The 12,839-nt window shown below is 38.8% G+C and overlaps 1 protein-coding gene and 1 pseudogene across 1 annotated transcript in view; both read right to left on the bottom strand.

The window, feature by feature from the left end:
• AKR1D1 (aldo-keto reductase family 1 member D1) overlaps positions 1–12,839 on the bottom strand; it is a 136,834-nt gene that overhangs the window by 109,138 nt on the left and 14,857 nt on the right. The window lies entirely within an intron of this gene.
• Positions 3,801–9,181, bottom strand: LOC138160383 (alpha-enolase pseudogene; annotated as a pseudogene).

Below are 12,839 nucleotides of genomic sequence, written 5' to 3'. Positions count from 1 at the left end.
GAAGTCCCGTTTCTAGTCTGCCATCTTGGCTCCACCCCCTTGCTATTTCTCATTTATCATTTCTTACAACACAATAGTACTCCATCACAATCTTATGGTGAGTAATTTAGAGAGTAGAGCTCCAGTAATAAGCATGGTTGATTCTCTGGGAAACTGTGATAGTAATGGCATTTAAAGATTCCCCTGTATTGGCTTGGTTTTTCAAATTGATTATGTTAAAACCCAGAGCTTGTTAATCCCACCTGTGGGATGGACTTGTTGATGTGAAAAGAAAGTCCTGAACTGGGAGGAGCTGGTGACGTAGATTTGGAGAGACAAGAGAGAGGCGGAAGAACCTTTTGGAAGCAGCACCTCGTGGAGGCAGAGAGAGAGACTGAGAAGGATTGCTGGGGGACACTTTGAATTGCCCTGGACTTTTGAGACCTGCCCCCTGAGCTGCCAAGGACTGAGGAGACATGGCTGTTTTGCTGGTACTTTGTCTGTCTGTTTTGATGTTCTTTTGCCAGATTTGTCCACTGGTGAAAGACAGTCCTTTTGTTGAAGAAGTCCTGGAACCTGGCTTTTGGTTAAGAAGCCCTGAGACTTTCCTGCAGACAGAGTGAATACTGTCCACTGGTGAAGGACAGTGCTGTTGTTGCAGAATTAGACTGTAGCAAATGGAAGCTAGTGACTTTATGAGAAATCAAGCTGCTATTAAACAGATCCAAACAAATGAAAAAAAAATAGAAGGCAATTGAAATATCTCATTGGGAAAACCACTGATTTGAAAAATAGATCCATGAGAGATAATTTAAAAATTATTGTACTACCTGAAAGCCATGATCAAAAGAAGGGCCTAGAAATCATCCTTCAAGAAATTCTGAAAGAAAATGTCCCTGATGTTTTAGAACCAGAGGGCAAAAGAGAGGTTGAAAGAATCCACCAATTACCTCTTGAAAAAGATCCCCCCCCCCAAAAAAAAATCTCCTAGGAATATTATAGCCAGGTTCCAGAATTCACAGATGAAGGAGAAAATATTACAAGCAGCCAGGAAAAAACAATTTGAATATTGTGGAAACACAATCAGGATAACTCAGGATCTGGCAGCTTCTACACTGAGGGATCAAAGGGCTTGGAATATGATAATCTGGAGGTCAAAGGAGCTGGGATTAAAACCAAGAATCACCTACCCAGCAAAACTGAGTATCATGTTTCAGGGGAAAATATGGTTATTCAGTGGAATAGAGGACTTCCAAGCATTCTTGATGAAAAAATCACAGTTGAATAGAAAATTTGACATTCAGATACAAGAAGCAAGAAAAGCATGAGAAGGTAAACAGGGAAAAGAAAGCATAAGGAACTTATCAAAGTTGAACTATTTATATCCCTACATGGAAAAATGATAATTGTTACTCATGATACTTTTCTCAGTATTAGAACAGTTGAAGGAAATAGAAATGTGTGTGTATATATACATATATATATATATACACACACACATACATACCTACATATATGTCTATATAGGAGGGTATATGGGTGTATGAATACATATGTGAATGTGTGTATACATATATATACATATGTGTGTGTGTGTGTGTGTGTGTGTACAGGTATAGAGGGCACAGGACCAATTTAACAGGAAGGGATGATACTTAAAAGGTGAAATTAAGAGGTGAGAGAGGAATATAATAAGAGGAGATGGGGAGAGACAGAATGGGGTAAATTATCTCATATAGAAAAGGCAAGGGAAAATGGTTACAATGGAGGGGAAGAATAGGAAGGCAAAAGGGAATGGGTCAACCTTATTCTCATTGAATTTGGCTTAGGGAAGGAATGACATACATACTAAATAGGGTATCTCACCCAACAGGAGAGTAGGGGGGAAAGGAATGAGAGGGGGCATGATGGAAGGCAGGGCAGGCTGTGGGGGAGGGAAGTTGGAGGAACCCCTTTTGAAAAGGGACGGGATCAAAGTAGGGAATAGAACAAGTGGGAGGTGGGATAGGAGGGAGGGAAATATAGTCAGTCTTTTACAATATATCCACTATGGAAATGTTTTGCATAGCTATACATGTACAACCTATATTGAATTGCTTATCTTCCCAGTAAGGGTGGGTGACAAGGGAGGAAGGGAATAAATCTGGAATTCAAAGTTTTAAAATCAAATATTTAAAATATATATATATGTGTGTGTGTGTATACTATTATTTATATTATTTTACGTGTAACTGGGAAATAAGACATACAGGCAATGGGGCATAGAGATCCACCTTGTCCTACTGGAAAGTTGGAGGGGGTATGGGAGAAGATATGGGAGAGAGCAGATTAGAGGAGGGGATATCTAGTGGAATCACTATTTTCGGGTGGTGGGTAGGGGAAAAACAGGGAGAAAATTTGTAGCTCAAAATGTTGCAGAAATGAATGATGTATACTATAAGTTAATAAAGCATTTGATTTAAAAAAAGAGGGCAACAACAAAGTATTGAAACACAGGGAATAGAAGGAAGGTACAGAATGGGTAAAAAAATTGAATAATTTTTTACTCTGGTTAAGGAATATATACATGCATGTATGTATTTGTGTGCATGTATATATTTATTTATGTGATATGTATATTTTAAAATTCAAAACACTGTGGTTGTAATTCATCATATTCCTGTGAGGGTCTATAATTTGTTCTTTGTGTTTTGAGATATTTGTGATTATTGATAATGGTTGAATTTACAATAAATAAGAGAGAAATTTTTTTAGTGATATTAGTGACTGTCCTCTGCTGTTTTAAACCCTTGAGGCAATCAGAATTACAACTGAAAATTTCCTCTGTTGCCACCAGAGAGCAGTAGTGCATAAGAAACTGATTGATTTCCCCCTCTGTATTCAGTTTTGTCTGATTCCTCGTGATCTTGTTTGGGGTTTTCTTGGCAAAGATACTGGGTGGTTGCCATTTCCTTCTCCAACTCGTTGGAAGGAAACTGAGGCAAACAGGGTTACTTGTCCAAGGTCACAAAGTTATTAAGTGGATTGTCAAATGAGATATTGGAGAGGGAGAAGAGGAACAAGAACAGACCCCTGGGGGGATACCCATGGTTAGTGAGTATAAACTGGATGAGTGGTTAGTAAGAGTAAACTTGGTGTAACAGTACAGCAAGCAGGAGAAAGGTGAGGCAAGTTAGGAAGGAAAAACAGGAGAGAAGTATGTCACCAAAACCCAGAAAGGAGAAAGGATCCAGAAAGAGATGTGTCTCACTGGCTATCCTGCTCCCCCCCATGATACTTCAGTGAGCTGGAAGGGGAAGATGAGATTCAAACCTAGTCAGGAGAAGGCCGATGGTCTTTGCAGCCTTTCTCTCTGTCATTCTCAGATTTTCCAACTAAAAAATTGGACATAGGGTTTGACATAGAGTTTTTTGGCAACAGTCTTCTCTTTATCAATCAACTCTGAAATGGAGATGGGTTCCAGGAAATCCTCATCTGAGCCTCCTTCCTTCCACTTCTCAGCCCTGCCCACTCCCCATCACTATCACCAGCCAACTCCTCTCATATTGCCCTATGGACACAGATTCTTCCACTCACTTTCCTCCTACTTTCGAGGGCAGCACTTCATGGCAAAGATCTTTCCCTCCCTTTCCCCAATAGCCATCAAAACTCCAATTCTAAGACCTAGGGTCTTTCTAAAACACTTCTTCCTGGCCATGGTAGGTAGCTGACAAGGGTAATTCTTTTTTATACTGATGAATATATAACTGAATATTTATGATGCCATGCCACCCAGATTTAACTCTTGGCAGCTAATCTGACTCGCTAAATATTGTTCTTAGGCCTCCTGGCCACAGAGCTTACTTGGCCTGAGGGTTTCTGAAGTTCCATCCAGCATATTTAGCCTTGCTGCCCAGCTCTTCCTCAATTCTGAGAAGCTGGTTATACTTGGCCAGACTCTCAGATCGGCAGGGGGCACCAGTCTTGATCTGCCCAGTGCAGAGACCCACCACCAGGTCTGCAATGAAGGTATTTTCAGTCTCCCCAGCATGATGGGAAACCATTACTCCCCACCCATTGGACTGGGCCAGCTTGCATGCCGGGAGAGATTCAGTCACAGAGCCAATCTGGTTCACTTTGAGTAGGAGGCAGTTGCAGGCTTTCTCATTCACAGCCTTTTCAACACACTTGGGATTGGTCACTGTGAGGTCATCCCCTACCACCTGGATGCCTGCAGTAGCAGTGAAGTTCTTCCAAGCTTCCCAATCATCCTGGTCAAAAAGATTTTCAATAGACACCACTGGATAGTCCTTGATGAAGCTCTTGTAGAGGTCTCCAAGCTCAGAAGGGGTGATGTATCTGATGGGATCATCAGGAGACTTGAAATCCAAGTCATATTTCCCAGATCGGAAGAACTCTGAGGCAGCAACATCCATGCCAATTATGACCTTATCAGTATAGCCAGCCTTACTAATTGCATTTTTTTTAGCAGATCCGGAGCTTCTTTATTCTCCAGGATGTTCGGAGCAAAGCCACCCTCATCCCCCACGTTGGTGGCGTCGTGTCCATATTTCTGCTTAATCACGCTCTTCAGGTTGTTGTAGACCTCAGCTCCACTGTGCATGGCCTTGTTGCAGCAAGCACCCCAGTGTCCCCAGGGTGCCTGCTCACACAGGTTCTTGGATCTGCTTTGTTAAGGAAAGCAACTCAAAATGGGTTAACAAGCTTACTTTAATCAGTCAGACATATATCGTTTACCTTGTTCAGGAGAAAAGGTCAGCACCCTGAACCTCAAAGTATACAGGCATAATTATCAAGACAGAAACATCAAGTAGACAGATTTCCAAACTGTCCAACCATTACATCCATACCCAGTCAACATCTGGGTTTCCACATTCTGGGTTTTTCAAAGCCGGGGGACTCTCAACAACGGCTTCCCAGAATTCACATCAAATCACAGAACACTTCTCAAAGTGAGTCCCAAAACAAAGCTACACATCAGGGCTTATATAGCCTTCTCCTGGCTCAGAGAATGTAACAACCTTATTGACCCACTGGCCAATCAAAAAGTATCTACTGAAAAACAAGCCTCCCTCCCCAGGCTTCTGGTGCACTTTAGCCTAGGGGCAGGGAAGATCTTCAAAATTTACATTCTTATTACAGGCCTCCTTAAAGTTTGCTGCTCCAACAGGGAGGATCATGAACTCCTGCATGGCCAGCTTGTTACTAGCATGGGAGCCACCACTGATCACGCTGAAGGCTGGAACTGGCAGGATGACTTCATCATTGCCTACAAGGTCAGCAACATGGCGGTACAGGGAGACATTCTCAGCAGCTCTGGCCTTACAAACAGACAGAGACACTCCCGACATGGCATTTGCACCAAATTTAGATTTATTCTCAGTGCCATCCATCTCTATCATCAATTGGTCAATCTTCTCCTGCTCCACAACATTCAGTTTCTTGCTAATCGGGGTCGGGGAAATAGTTTTATTGATGTGCTCAACCACTTTTGAGACACCTTCCCCCATGTAGCAGGTCTTATCATTGTCTTGGAGCTCCAAGGCTTCATGGAGATCAGTAGAAGCACTGCTGGGCACAGCAGCTTGGAACTGACCTTTTTCAGTGTAGAGATCAACTTCAACAGTGGGGTTTCCACAAGAGTAGAAGATCTCTCTTGCCTATCTTGTAAATACACATGTTGAGTTTCTGGTTGGGGGTTCCTCTGCTGGGCTCATAGAACAGAGACAGAGGGGCTAGTTAAATATTCTTCTGCTATAGATAAATGGATCTCCTTTTAACAGCTGAAGGCCTTATGAATGTTTCATTTTGCTCCAAGCTACCAGGAAACCAGCCTCAGTCAGGGGTATCCTACTTAATGTCTAACAACTGACTGGGAAAAAAAAATCTACATAACACACCTGAAAGTTTAATCTGAATTATCGACATTTTCTCCATTGTTTTCTTAAGTCTAGACATTCAGTAGAGCAATAAATCAAGCCCTTATTTGCAGCACTTTCCAATTTCAGAGGTATAAATGTTCACACCGAGAATTTAGCCAATTTGAGCTGTCTCCAGAACCATAGCCCATGTTCTCACCATCCTCTGCCTCTTTTATCTCATCTCGATTTTCTAAATTGCTTGTCTTATCACCTTTAGCTGGCTACTACCTTCCTCCTTATTTACCATCAATAGCTATACTTTTTTCTTTTCATTAAGCACAGCTCACCTACTAATGGGGTAAAGTGAGATCCTTGTAGGAACCCTGTGAAATAAGTTGGACACATGCATTATCCTTCCTTTACAGAGGAGGAAACTTCAGGTGCAGAGAAGCTAAGTGATGTGCCTAATTTACAGAAGAGGTTAGTAACAGGATCAGGGCTACTCAGCTCGCCACACAACTTTTCCATGGGAAGGAAGCAGAACGGGAGGAGAAGAGGACAAGACAGGAACATTATAGTTACCTTGAGGTATTTGAAGGCCTATCATGGAGAAGAAGCAGGGGGGGGGGGGGGGGGGGGGGAGTGTGGGTGTGTGTGTGTGGGGGGTATGTGTGTGGGTGTGAGCATGTGCACATGCATGCTTGAGCACACAGTCATCAATTAGTGGAAAGTACAAGGGTGAGCCTTCACTTCATTGGAAGGAAGAATTCTTTTATTTTTTTTTTTTTGCTTATGAAAATTTTTTAAAAATTCATTTTGAACTTAAATACAAAGGACAAAAAATGTAAACATTTTCAGATACACAGCACAGCATAAAAAGAGAATTCAATATAAAACCATGAATTTCCATTTCATACTGTTTGCTTTTTTTGACAAACTATGTAATAAATACTGTACATAATTTTCAAAGCAACTCTGCTTTTTTAAACTTTCTTCTAAGTTTTTTTCTTTCGTTCTGTGCTATGCACTTTTCATTTTTTTCCCCTCCCTCTCCACCCTGCCCTAGAGAAGACTACCATTAGATACATATGCACACTATATGTGTATATGTGTATATATTTGTATTACATATATGCTACATATATATGTAAAACCATACTGTACATATTTCTAATTATTAGTTCCTTCTCTGGATGTGGATAGCACCTTCCTTTAGTGTTGATTTGAGTATTTATAGTACTCCAGAAAGAACTTTTTAACAGTTAAAACTATCCCAAACTGGAATGGAGTGCCTGATGAGATGCCAAGTTCTCTGTTATTGACATATTCAAGCAGATGTTAGATAAATAAGTGTCTGGGATGCTACAGAAGGGATTTCCACATAAGGGAAAAGGTTGGATTAGGTGACCTTTCTATGATTCAACTCCTTCCAAGTGTCAATAACTGGATGGAGAAGAGAAATATTTTCCAACTTCTAGTCTAGAGCACTTTTTTTATCCATGCCATAAAACTTTTGCTGCCAAAGATCTGTCTGAAAATTTATAAAATTAAAGAAATTACTCTTAACAGACAAGGTGACTCCTAACTTGACAGAGACAACACAAATAGGCCCTAACTCTTAATTGCTTTCTTGAATGGAAGTCTATTATGACATAGACTTAAATGGGAGGTGAGGGAGAAGGAAACTGTCATGTCTGCATGTCATGTGTGTCACTGTACTCAGTCTATGTATAATCAGTCACAAAATGTTGGGAGATATTTATTTTTAGTGTCTTCGAGCAATTATTTTTTTTAATGATTTTAGTTTTGTTTTTAAAGATTTATTCAGTGTATACTTTTAATGAATACAAATGCTAAAGAAATCTAAAGGTGATTTTTAAATGAATGGAAAAACACCAGAGATATTGCTTGGTTTTGTGAATAAAAATAACAGTGAAACAAATGCTTTCAATTTTCCCTTTGCTGGCATTAACAATGAACAGAACTTAATTGTTAGCATAAAAAGAACAAAATATTAGATTTTTATCAGGAGATATAATTGAAAAATTGGGTTCATTGCTTCACCTGGTTCAGAGGCAATCACCCAAATCACAGAATATCATTTATGTGTAGTTATGAAAGTGGCTTCAGGCTGGGATCCATTGTAATTTTCTTGGTCTTGTTCCTCTCATCCTAGTCCTTGGAATATGCCTAGTACTTGAGCCCAAGATGGAGAAAACACTCCCATGATCAATATCACTTAGGTCAGGTTGAGCTTGAGTCAGATCCATTTTGCACACATTTTCAATAGATATCCTATTTAAGTCACAAATCCCCTGTCAGTAATAGGTTTCTCAGCTGTAACACAAGTTCTGAACTGTGTGGAGAAAACTTCCATCTCTAGCCTTTTATTGCCAATGGCTGGAACATTCCTAGAGTCAAGAGAATGTCAAATGAATATTTATATTAGACATTTATAGACTGCTAACTTTTATCTCTGTATATATCCTTCAAGAAAACCTATGTGAGCAAACTAACCATAGGTATCCATCACTGTATCAGAGAATCCTTTGAATGCAGAACAAAAACAGCAGGGTAATTGAAAGAGCACTTGCTACCAAAAAACCTAGGTTCAAGTCCCAGTTTTGAAACTAACCTTGTGACCATGGGAAAGTCATTAGTCTTTCTGATCTGTACAGAAGGCTGATTTCCCTTCAGTGAATGTACTCAAGAAAAAACTAGGTGGTCACTTGTTGAGTATATTGTTTGGATGATTCTTGTTTACACATTGACTGGACTAGCTAGCCTCTGAGGTCTCTTCCAACTCTAAAATCCTGTAATTCAGTGAAAATGGAGATAATAATGCTTTTGCTACTTATCCTACAGAGTTGTGAGGAAAGCACTTATATTGCGTAATTATTCATTATTCTAGTTCTTAGAGATGAAGGACGAATCTTTGATAAGAGCTCCAGGACTCAAGGATGGACCTGATTGGAATTCTTTGAAATAAAATTCCATTAAATCTGTGCAAGAGATTATTTCTTTAATAGAAGAGAGGTAAACTTCTAAAGGAGAAGTCCCATTTGAAGAAGACATTTGTGTTGGTAGCCAATATAGCATGGCAGAAGAACATCCACACAGAGATCCAACAGATAAAACAAACAAAAAACCCAGAGGTTTAAGAGGGAAGGGGGTCCTTGGGTTCATTAGTTGGTGGGATGGAGAAGGGCCCAGTTAGGTTGCAGTTGGAGGAAGAAGGGAGAAGGGACATGTGGGTGAGTCTGCAGTCCCACGTGAACCCTGATGATCTTGGAGCCAGCAAAACAAATTTCTGAAACAAAGAGGCTTCGATGGAGCTCCATGCCAGTATCCAAGATGAAAAGAGGATATATTGACCAACTGGTTCTTTTTCCCATTTTATCCACTACCACAAAGGGGACAGTTTTCTCACTTCCCTGCATTTTCAATGTAGATCGTAGTTAAATGTGGCTAAGTTTCTACTACTTGATTTTCCTTTATTATTTCCTTTGCTATTCTGTTTTAATTACATACTTTGGCTATTTGGTTTAAAGTTTCTGGTGCTCTGTAATATAGTGTATACTGGAAGAGGGGAGTGAGTAATTTTTGCATATTTATGATTGCCCAAAACATCTTGACTGGATCTGAGGCAGCAAAGGGTCCCAGAACTGAAGAGAGACCCAGGCTACAAAAGCATGGGGCCTGAGAAGTTTTTCAGACATTTGAATCATACAACTTTCAAAAACTGAAAATAAAATCTCTCTAAGCAAAATGCTTATTATTAATTAATATTATATATTTAATTAATTAATATTAAATAACAAATTACTAATTTGTTTATTTTTAATTTACAGGATTCAATTCAACAATTCCTTGAGTTTCAAATTTTCTCCCCTCCCCCCCCAATGGTGGCATACAATCAAGTATAGGATCTGCAAATAGTTTCACATTAGACATTAGTCAGGTTATAAAGAAGGATTGTATCAGATGGAATGAACAATGGGAAAGAGGAAACAAAACCAAACAAGAAAAAGACAGAAAGAGGGTAGTTTGCTTCAATCTGTATCCAAACTCTGTTCTTTCTCTGAATGTAGACATCTCTCTCCATCATGAGTCTTTTGGAGTTGATTTATAATCCTGCATTTCTGAGAAGAGTCCTGTCTATCAAAGTTGGTCGTCCCACATACATTGACTGTAATTGTGTACAAATTTCTCCTGGTTCTACTCTTCTCACTCAGCATCAGTTCGTATACTCCTCTCCAGGTAAATATGAAGTACATCTGCTCCTCGTTTTTTATAGCACAATAGTATTCCATTACATTCATATACCACAACTTGTTTAGCCATTCCCCAATTGATGGCCATCCCCTTAATTTCCAATTCTTTGCCACCACAAAAAGAGCTGCTATAAATATTTTTGTACATATGGGTCTTCCTCCCACTTCTATGATCTCTTTGGGATACAACCCTAGAAATGGTATTGCTGGATCAAAGGGTATGAAATTACTTATAGCCCTTGGGGCACAGTTCCAGATTGCTCTCCAGAATGGCTGAATCAGTTCACAACTCCACCAACAATGCATTAGTGTTCCAATTTGTCCACATCCTCTCCAACATTTGTCATTTTCCTGTTTTGTCATCTTAGCCAATCTGACTGGTGAGATGTGGTACCTCAGAGTTGTTTTGATTTACATTTCTCTAATCAATAGTGATTTAGAGCATTTTTTCATATGCTTATAGATATCTTTAATTTCTTCCTCTGAAAATTTCCTGTTCATATCCTTTGACCATTTATCAATTGGAGAATGACTTGTATTCTTATACATTTGACTCAATTCTCTGTATATTTTAGAAATTAGGCCTTTATCAGAAACATTGGTTGTAAAAATTCTTTCCCAATTTTCCACTTTCCTCTTAATCTTGGTTACATTGGCTTTTTTTGTACAGAAGCTTGAAAAATAATTTTTAAAATCTTCATATATAATTGTGTTTTGAATTATTTTTAGTAAAAAAACACAACTCGTTTATGAGAATTGTGATGGCTGAAATCTGAAATAACTGAGGAAATAAAGGTTCGAACTTCTGAACATATCTATTTACTAAGTAATGCATGCCAACTGCATAAGAAATGGGGATCAGACCTCCTCACCGTGCCACTAGATCCTGAATACAGGGAAAGACAGATTTTTATGCATGAAAAGAAAACAACAAACAGGATATAAACCAGGATACAAGATTAGGTAATCTGATTTCTAATTGGAGTCCAAAGTTGGAGAGGGAGAGTAAACAGAGCAATTCCCTGAAATCAGAAAATAAATGACCTATTCCCTGGCCCCCAAGTGTCTATGTTCATTCAAAGGAACAAGAAAACAGTTAACTGAATGACTAGTATGGGGTCAGTTTTAAGATAAGATGTTCTGATTGCTTGAGTTATACAATTGTGAGAAAACTCCTCACATTAATATCTGGAGCTGACTGGGTTTCTGGTCAACATAACCTAGGTTCTTAATTAAGGATCCCTAAGCAGCAGGTAGAGATGGTCCAGCTTCTCAGCCACACAGAGCTAAATTCAAACAATGCAATAAAAATCTTCTCACAATTCCCATAATGGAATAAAGTTTTCTCACAAGACAGAAACTGGAGTAGACCTGTAATTGAATAGAAAGGGAACTGAGCTAGATCCAGAATTGAGTTACAAGATGGGGTAAGTTTGGTTCATACAATTCCCACAATTCTCTCAGAATAATAAAATCAAAACAAGGATGGAAAAATTAGTTAATTAAAAAGAGTAATATAACAAGGACTCTGAGAAGCTTCAATTTCCATAATTGCTATTTATCCAATTTCACATAAGACTTATAAATCTATCTTTAATTATTATTTACTGTTATGAATTTCATTTAATTTAAAATAGAAAGGAATATGTTAAAAAAACATTTTACTTTAAACTAAATAATTACAAATGTATATCACACATTTATAAACATTTCATTTTCGCAACACACAATTGAGAAAATCTAGATATTTTACCCATCTGCAGAGTAGTTCGGGTTGGGAAAGACTAGGGTAAGGGCTGTGATGGCTCTTTCATTGCTTGTTAACAGTTTGTAAAGATTATATTCTTGTACTCCCAACTCCCTGCTATTACTAAGCCACTGTGAACAATTACTGAACTTATGGTTCACTAAAATTACCACTGATCTTTTTCACATAAATCGCTGCCCAACCACATACCCTCCATCCTCTATTTGTGCAAAACCTTTCCAAGCAATTCTGAGACTTAGCATTTATCTCTCCTAAATGTCTTCCTATTCAATTTGACTCATTGTGCTACTCTGTTGAGATCCCTTTCTTTGGCTCTTATCTATCTTCTAATGAGTTTATCATTCTTTCCAAGTTTGTGTTATCTTCCAATTGGATAAGCATGCCATCTACATCACTGTCCAAATTATTAACAAACATGTTGAAGGGTGAAGGGTAAAAGACTAATTATGAAGCTCTCCACTAGAGACTGTCCTGCAAATTAGCATCTATCCCTTAATATTCTTTACATCATTCAACTAATTCCAAATCAACTTAATTGTATTCTTTTCTAATCCATATTCTCCCATGTTGCTTCAAAGAGGGCTCACAGATATATAACATTTTAACTTTTTCAAAGTGTTTTACATATAACAACAATAATAACAACAGCCAACATTCACATAGGGCCTACTCTGTTCCAGGCATTGTGCTAAGCACTTCACAAATATTAACTCATTTATTCCTCACAACACTGGGAGGTAGGTGCTATTATTATCCCCATTTTAGAGTTGAGGAAACTTGAGACAGAAAGAGTATAAGTGACTTCCCCAAGGTCAAGAATCTAGCAGGTGGTGTTGTTTAGTCATTTTTCAGTCATGTTCAACCCTCTGTGACCCCATTTAGGGTTTTCTGCCTTTTTTTTTTGGAGGGGGAGGGCAGGGCAATTGGGGTTAAGTGACTTGCCCAAGGTCACATGGC

Source organism: Petaurus breviceps, unplaced genomic scaffold, assembly GCF_028583685.1.
Source record: "Petaurus breviceps papuanus isolate PSGF00001 unplaced genomic scaffold, PetGlider_PUasm1.0 181, whole genome shotgun sequence".
Taxonomy (NCBI): Eukaryota; Metazoa; Chordata; class Mammalia; order Diprotodontia; family Petauridae; genus Petaurus; species Petaurus breviceps.
The sequence above is the reverse complement of the archived record's forward strand: the minus strand, read 5'-3'. Positions and strand labels throughout refer to the sequence as shown.